The 8,886-nt window shown below is 41.3% G+C and overlaps 1 protein-coding gene across 1 annotated transcript in view; it reads left to right on the top strand.

Annotated features, from left to right (window-relative positions):
* The window catches only part of Irs1 (insulin receptor substrate 1), a 59,457-nt gene that overhangs the window by 50,112 nt on the left and 459 nt on the right, over positions 1-8,886 (top strand). The window contains exon 2 of the mRNA XM_031368163.1: positions 4,801-8,886. This exon is cut by the window's right edge and continues 459 nt beyond it. The gene's annotated coding sequence lies outside the window, so the exon portion shown is untranslated. The remainder of the gene's footprint in view (positions 1-4,800) is intronic.

The raw sequence follows: 8,886 nt of genomic DNA, 5'->3' as shown, positions 1-8,886 counted from the left end.
CAGGACAGCCAGGGCTATACAGAGAAACCCTGTCTCGAAAAAACAAAAACAAACAAACAAACAAAAAATACGAAGTGGAGAACTGATGGAAGAAGATACTAAATGAAGATACTGAATGTCGCTACTGCGGGCATCTCAGCTCTCATCTTGGAGCACAAACCAATGCCCAAGAGGCATGTTTGAACTCTCCAATTTCATCTCTCTTCATTTCCCAGTTGGGGGACCAAAACCAAGACAGCAGGAGCTCACCCCACATTCTGACTATAAACAGTGAATTAGGAACACAGGAGAAAGGATAGGATCCTAAACGAGAATGATTTTTAAAATGAGCTAATAATTTCACGTGTCTCTCTTTCGCATGTTTTTAAGCACACAAGTATGATTTGAATGCTAGGTTTCTCTTTTTAGAACACGCTTAAAAACTGAGTGCCGAATTACCAAATCTCAAACCCTTTATGAAATTAGGAGAACTGATTTAACAGTTACCCCATAGGTGCTGGGCATTATAAACAACATTTTTTTCCTTCTGTAGATCTTCTGTATTTTATAATGTTCTGTATTAATCATTTTTTTAAAAAAACATAGACTTATGTTACATGAAACACTTATATGCTATTTTGACACTATTTTTGTCATGTAGTAGATTGAACCCAGGAGCTTGTATATTCAAAAGAACCAAGTATCTTTTTACTGGGCAGCATTCCCAAAACTCTGACAACTTTTTTTGAGTAGAGGACTTTAATTAATAGAAACTTGCCTTGCTAAATCCACAGTGAGGTTTCAAACAGAGATCTTCATGAAAGGGAACATAGTTCCACAGTTCTTTAAAAAAAAAAGTCATTACAGAAGGGAGGGTTACTTTTTAGCCACATTTTAGAATCATATTTTACTCCTGTTTCCCAAGACTCAAGACTTGTAACCCCAGTCAGACACTATGTTGCACTTGACTTCACACACTGGCAACAAGTTTCAAAACATGCAAGCACAAGATGGTAAATAGCCCTTATCAATGGGTTTGATTACAAGTTGGTTGCTGGAAAGAACCAGGTTCTTACACTCTACTTCTGTTTTAGCTGTGTATCGTTTTTTTCCAACTTTCAGGGTCAAAAGTGCTCAGTAGGCCAAAGCAACGGTGAAAGGGGGCAGGCACTGGATTTATTTTTCAGCTCTCGTAGGCATTGTTTAAGGGGTCCAGTTCTGGAAGATGCTCTTTCTTTCTGGATACAGTAAATGTAATAACCCCTCCAACTCAAGTGCCATTGCTCAAGTGCTGACTCATTTGATAATGCTTCAGAAATTACACTTTCCATTTTCCAACAGCAGGATTAGGTGGGTTTTTATCTTACAAAAAGATACACACAGAAGGCTGCAGTAGATACCGATGTGGTGATGAAGCTTTTGTCAAAGTGTAATTGCCTGCTACTCAGTCTCATGACAGGCGCATCACATTTCCAGGTTCAGAAGTTATTCCCTGAAGATGTAACTGGAAAGAATGCATGACTGAACGTCACTGCTTGGTATTTGCACCGTGTCTTCTCTTAAGGAAATATGTTGCAGGTGTGCTTTCGACCTATGCATAGAACCAGTGAGCTCTTAGGTTTGGAGATCAGTGTGGCCACACTTGGTATGGATGATTGGTATCTGCCCACCGAGGCTGTGCATTGTATCAAGTGCATTGCATGTCTGTGTGGCTGTGCCATCCTCGTTATTGTTTATTATGATATCTGTCACTGCATTTGTGTTGGACTAAGATAGTTATTGAATTGGATGTCTAGGAGAACCTAGTGTGATTATGTTTTATTTGTTATTCTTCAAACATATTCCTAAATTGTAAAAATATGTGGAACCCAGAGCTTTCCCCTTCTTTACGTGCATTGGGTACTATAGGCGCAGTCTTTCTAGATTGCAAAAGTGTCATGATACGGATGTGGGAAGATGAACAGAAGTCCCATAAAGCCTCTGAGAGGGTCTATCCGTGGAGTCTGTAGTCTCCCTGAAGCATGGCAGTGAGCTAAGTCTTTGCAGCTTCCGTCTTGACGCACTCTGGCTTTAGATAAGATGTCACTGGGAGCCATCAACCCTGCTTAGTCAGCCCCTTTATTCACCATATTTGGCTCTGCAAGCTTCTTGGCTGTCTCCAGAGATTAAATGTGCCCTCCAAGAGCTAAGACCGACTGCTATAGAAAAAGACCATGGGAAAGACTTCGCCTGAGGTTGGGGAGACAGTTGCAGAGAGAAGTGGGAACTTGAGAAGGTGGTCCACAAACGCTGCTGCAAATATCGGCTGCATGACTGGCGTTCTCACTGAGGGTTGTCTGTCAGAAAATCTGTGTCATTATCCAGTAGCTAGCCTTTATGCGCAACCACGGGTACACACCATTGTACAAACAGGTGTGAACTTCATCCTTCCTCTGTAGCCATCTGTCCACTCCTCCCCACATCACCTCCACCTCTCACTCACTCTTTCCGTAAGTCCCTAAGTTGGTGACATCAACAGGTGAGACCTGTGGCTGAGGTGGATAGCGGGTAAAGATTTATAAAACTTTTTAAAATAGCATGCTGAGACTTTGGAAGGAAGGTATTTGATGAGGGAGTACGGTTTTTTGTTTTCTTTTGTTTTTCCTGCTTTTTGAACATACTTATGCAAAATTACAAGGGTTGCACCTGACGGGGGCAAAGCAATGTATTTAAGCACACAGCGAGGCCATATTTTTGTCTCCCCCGAGGGTCCCCTAGTCTCTTCCCCGTGCACCCACACAGTTTGACACGTGTGATGATAATCCTGGGTACAGTTTGTTCCCGACCTAAGCTGTTTGTTCAGTCCTTCTGGAGGAGAGCCAGACGTGAAATGGAAAACATGCTGTATGCCCTTCATTCCACCCCCTCTGCCTTGTATATTTGCATTATACAGTGTGGCCCATCTGAGCTCATTTTAGCTCCAGAGCTGTGAAGCTCTGTTGGGTGTCTCTTGGTATTGTGATAGGAGTTCAGGAAAACCTTAGAAGTAAATGAGAACCCTGGAGCTTGACTGGTGAGTTTCGTAGCCCAGCTGGGGCTGTTGGGAGGACTGCCTGGCCCCTTCTCCTCCTGAATGAAGTAAGTACAGTCTCACTGCATTTAAAGTAAGAAACTCAGGACACTCGTGTTTGTTTTTGCGTTGGCGTCTCCATGCTGAGTCTTTATTGGTAAGTAAAAAAAGTAGCTTGTCTTTTAGAGGCAGAGTTAATGTTTTAGAATAAATAGAAATCTCATGAAATTAGAGGCTTTGTTTGGTAAACTTTGACTTATCTGAAACCCACTATTTAAAGAGTAGATAGATGCTAATGGATCAGAGTTACAACCAACCCCTTCAAGAAGAGATAGAGGCCAGACTTGTTGGTATACACCTCCTATAATCACAACACTGGAAAGGCTGAAGCAGGAAGATCATGAGTTCAAAGACATCCTGGACTACATAGCAAGACCCCGTCTCACACAAAAAACTAAGACCATTGGACAAACAAGTTGTGTTGGTCAGCATTTATGCCTGTGTGTTTTAGAAGCCACTGCCCTCCTGTATCTCACCTTAATCTTATCTGAAACCATTGCCTTTCTTATCCATGTAGTTAGATAAAGACCTTCTGCTCCGTCTGCTGAGTTTTTCAGCATGTATCTGGCCTAGATCTGTATATTTAACTCTGTATGTTCCTTAGGGTCTTTGGCAATCCTATAAAACCGCATCTTTCTTATGGCCTACCCATTGCTGGTCTCTTACCATCCTGAACCTTGTTCTATCGTGTCTTTAATAGCAAGTCGGTGACATGCCCGCCCTTTGTTTGTTCACATTTATGAAGTGCCTGCTATGTGGCAAGCCTTGTACAAACACTGGGGTGACAATCTCTGTTTCCACATCCCCGGATTATCCCTTTTCTTCTGATAGAAGCCAAATATGTCAGTAAGGTACTTACCTAATGTTCTTAGCTAAAAGCACTCTTCCCTTCTTTGTGCATCTAGAACTTCCCCCTCTGCACCTGTTGTGAAATTCACCTGTTTGCTTCACAGTCTTTCAATTTATGAATGAAACTCGCCTGCCTTTCTGGAACTGCTAGAAGGCAAACTTCAGCAGGACGCAACTTTGCCTACCCCATGGCATTTAATGTAGCCATTTACTCATTTGATGAGTATTTATGCTAATTGACTCCTTCGGACTGTTTGGAACACTCTATTGATATATATAAATTAAGTTCTGGGTTCACAAAAAATAAGTACTTCTAAAGGGACTGTCTGATGCAAAACTTGAGAGGAAGAGATGCTTTCAGGGGGTCATAAAGGGTCCCCTTTCTAAAGGAGAATTACAGATAATGTCCTGGTGCGGTCAGCTTTGTTAAATTGCAGAGAAGAAAGGCAGAGTTTTCTCCAAAAATACATTTCTATGATACCTAAATTAGAAGCTCGAGTGTAGGCTCTAACTGTTCTTCATGCCTTCTAATATTTTAAATGAGAACCAGAAAGTACATTTTTGCTTCAATCAAAACCCCAGTGAAGTTTGTATTCATTTGTTGCCAAAACTCTTGAAGTGCATGGGTTACATTGATGTTTGCTGTTTCAGTATTGACTGAATCTAGTTTGTGATTGCCATAAACACTTGCATTTTGAAAGAAAAGTTAAAGAGTGTGTTGATTTTATGTAGGTACCACTTGTGCCTATAACATTGGTTCAGCCTTCTTTCTGAAAGGGGTCAGCTCCCCATATTGTGATTGAATCCACATTTCCAGATGCCCGTGGTGATGTTTTATTTTTATTTTTCCATTTTCTTCCCAGAATGAAGACCTCAATGACCTCAGCAAATCCTCCTTTTAACTCATGGGTACCCAGACTCGAACTATTTCACGATTCACAACCAGGACCTCACGTCTTCCTCCTCAGTAGATGGTACGATGCATCCGTTACAGTTTTGTTTACTTTGTACAATCCTCAGGAGTTCATTGACTGAACTGCACGTTCTACATTGTGCCAAGCAACAAGAAAGCACTGTGACACCGGAGCAATGAGTGTGCATGAACTTCATCTTGAACTTTAAGGACAGCTAGCCACGAAAAGCTGGTGCGCTCCCTACCACACCACCGCCACTGCAAGAGAATGGGTTTACTCTCGTCAAATTTACAGCCTACATTTCCTCTACTCTGAAACTGTGTTCCATGACACACCGCTGTAAATTACTTCATATGGAACTGTTCACGTTGGGTGGAGAGAGTATTAAATATTTAACATAGGTTTTGATTTATATATGTAATTTTTTAATGAAAATGTAGCTTTCCTTACAGCACATTTTTTTTTTTTTTTTGGATGTGGAACTGAGGTATTCAATGTTCTGTTTTAAAGAGTGGGATGGATGCTTAAAACAAGGCTAAAAAGAGTAGGCTAGGGGATGATCCTTGTTTTAAGGTTCTAATTCAGAAAAATAATATAATAAGAATCATAGTGCCATAGAAGGTTCTGGACTGTATAGTTGTACTTGCTGATATTGTCTCTTGTAATATAAACTTGATGTTGAGCTGAGTTCCTTTTAAGAATTAAGCTTAGTTTTGTATTTTTTTTTTTCCAAATAGAAGGAGGATGTATTCTACTGGGGTGTTTTCAAGTGTTGGCTTAGAATTGGAAGTTGAATTGAAGCGAACTGTAACAAAGAGAGGAAACCACAGCCTTCCATTGTATATACTGTAGAGAGAAGGAGACATGAGTGATCCCTTCAAGTCAAAAGCTCTCCTTGGAATGAAGAATGTGGGTGTTTATAAATTCTGAAAATGTCTTTCTGTTCATAATACTAGACACTGCCGGTCCCTCCCCTGACTTCTATAAGCTTTTGCCCCCACCCACCTTCATCCTTTTTTTCTGTGTACATATCATGTTTCATTTCATACATTGCCTCGAGAAGGCTCGAAAGACAAGTGCATTCTTGCTAACTGGAAATTAAAATTCCAGATTTTTTTTTTTTTTTAAAGTCATGACCAGGGTTCTGTGTTCCCTAAGACACCTATCTCGTGTGTTCTGGGAACTTTCCGTGTTATGTGTGTTTGAAATGAATGCAATTGGCCCATTTGCCCTGGTGTTTGCTGGCCTTTTCATGGTTAGCTAATAAAACACAGTTTACAGAGAGCACATAAAAACTTAGTGACCTGCCGTTGAAACATCTAGTTAGGAGTGAAAATGTTAATCCTTTCCTTGTTTGAAAGGTCCAGATGTCTTGGAACTTTTCACTTTATCAAATAGAAATGGCAATGACTATACCTGAAGATGTTTCCTCCAGAACTGTAAATTGTCTTGCCGTGAAATTCCTTGAAATGACAGTGAATTGATTGAGTGATCATGCTCCCTCCGAGTCCCTGTGAACTCAGCCCTGCTGCTGGGAGGAGCAACACTCTAACTTCTGGGAAGGTTTGAGCCTCCTGGGTGGGGCTGTAAGGCAGGAGCACGGGTTGAGAGGCACTGCAGTTGCCCAGTTGCCCTGATAAAGTGGTTGGGGACCCCTGGCTCTATTCAAAGAGATAAATAGACCCCCCAACTGCTGAGGCTCGGGTTACTGTTCAGTCAACCAGATGTACAATGTTCAGTGTTGCAGATCTTAATCATTTGCATGCTCATCAATTTCTAAGATAAATAGGTCTCTAGTCATAAGAAGTCATTGTTTTCAAGGAACTCGCCGAATGACATCATTTGCTGTCAGTAGAAAGGCTTTGAAAATAGGAAGTGAATGTTTTTTTTTTTTTTTTTTAACCAATGTGTGAGAAGAGACTCTCATTGTCAAAGTGACTTCTTATTTTTTAAGCATTCTGACTCAAATTCTTGCTAAGGTAAGAAGAAAGTAAGCTGCTTGCTCTCTTCTGTCAAGGAGCTGAGTTACTCAAAAGAGACCAGCGAACGGTGTCAGCCCCAACCATTTGTCTGTAAAGCTGGCTAAAGTTTCTCAAGGAGCCTAGGCTTTGAATATCTACGACTAACATACCTCTGCATGTGGGGTTATTGACATTTGGGGTGAGAACAGAAACGAACAGACTGGACCATCGTCTCCTGGTTTCTATATCTCTTGCTTTGTATTGAGTCAGTAGTGTAAAGGTAGCCATTCTTAGTCAGCTTCTTCTAGACTTTACCTGAGCTGGGGTTGATGAAAGCATCAAACTTGGCTGACTTAGAACTGGAAGCTGCTGGTACCCAGGCTGAAATCTCATGCTCTGGCTCCTTTAAGGGTTTACTTTAAGCACATCAGCTGCTAAGTTCTTGTGTTCAATTCCTATTAAAGGGGGTTGGCCTTTATCTATTTCCAAGTATTTGCAGGCCAACCAAGGGCTTATATTAATGGGGCTTCTAGTGGCTTCTGGCTAACCTGGAAGTTAGTGGCTTTTTTTTTTTTTTTTTTTTTTTTTTTTTTTTATGAGACCAACCTTTCACAGCATTCTTTCTTAAAGACTTGTTATGACAGGGTTTTTAAATTCTTCTTTGTGAAAAGCACAGGTATGCTCCCTTGGCTATGATGTTACCTTTCTTTCGGGCAAAAGCATAGCCCTAGAACCAGCTGGAAATGAGGGGACTCCATTAATGATCAACCACCTGGGTCAATAATGGCAAATCAGTACTGATGCTACATGTGTGGCTATTTCTTGCTAACTTTCAAAGGTCAGGGACGCTCTTGACTAATTTACCGATGACAAAAGTAGATCTACTCAAGAATCATCTAGCCAGAAGTAGAGAGCTTTTTATCCTGTCTTTCCTTGGCATTTGTCTTCTAGCTCTCATTTATATGTGAGACAAAGTGTTAGGAAACAATTTTACTGTACTATAGGAAACAATATTTTATAGTGTGGAAACCCTATTTGATACAGTGGAACATCCTGAAAGCAATATACCATGTATTTGGGAACACCTTTAAAATGGGTGACTTAAAGATAGGGGAAGATGGCTCACCACCTGATGACAGTAAGAGCCATGAGGAATAGTACAGTCCTGAAGTGCTGTGGCTAGGGGTGACAATGATCCCATATTTACCTCATGCTGCCGTGGCCAAGCTCTGTAAGTGAGATAGTCATACAAAGAGGTCCTATACCAGGAAACCAACATTAACACCGACATTGGGGAGAAAAGGATTTTTGGAAGGCATGGAGGACAACTCGGGGAACCAAATAAGAAATAGTTTCTTCATAGCAACCGAACAGGAGAGTTAGCACAGTCATGACAAGGTGGACATTAGCAGGAGGTGATGCTCCACTCACCTGTTCTGCCTGCTGAAAAATCTTGAGAGAAGCAGTGTGTTCTTCCAGGAATGTGAGCAGGCACAACCTTGTCAGTAGTAACAAAAAGACTTCCATGCTAGGCTGGTGGGGTTTAGCTATAAGACAGTCTTCCATATAGTTAGTAGAACCAAGCATTAAACACTGGGCCTCTGGTCATCCCTGAGTCAAATCTGAGATGGTGAAGGTTCTGCCAGAGCTCTGTCCATCAGTCTCCTCCACATGCCTGCAGAAAAATATGGCACAGCCAGTGTGTTGGGTATCTATCACTCACTATTCACAACTAGAGCACCAAATAGATGCTGGAAGGAGACTGAGAGGTGCTGGATGTGTTTGGCCCTACTCTTAATTAAAGAGCCTATAATTAGCAAATATGGTTTTTAAGCGTATAACTTGGGTAAGGTGTTATCTCCCTTCCCTAGCTTATCCATGATGGCTTGGCATTTGGGATGTCTACACCAAAAGATGTGTACGTTATCTCTTTGCCATCCGCCTGCTATGTAAACCTCTCTTTGTCCACACTGTCCCTTTCTCCATCGCTAACCATTATGCCATACCGTAGAACAAATTCACTATCCAGGAAAATGTGTCTGTTTGCATATTCATCTGTAGTGCTAGCAGTTTT

This window comes from Mastomys coucha, unplaced genomic scaffold, assembly GCF_008632895.1.
Source record: "Mastomys coucha isolate ucsf_1 unplaced genomic scaffold, UCSF_Mcou_1 pScaffold14, whole genome shotgun sequence".
Classification (NCBI taxonomy): Eukaryota; Metazoa; Chordata; class Mammalia; order Rodentia; family Muridae; genus Mastomys; species Mastomys coucha.
Note: the sequence above shows the minus strand (reverse complement) of the source record. Positions and strands in the feature narration are given on the sequence as shown.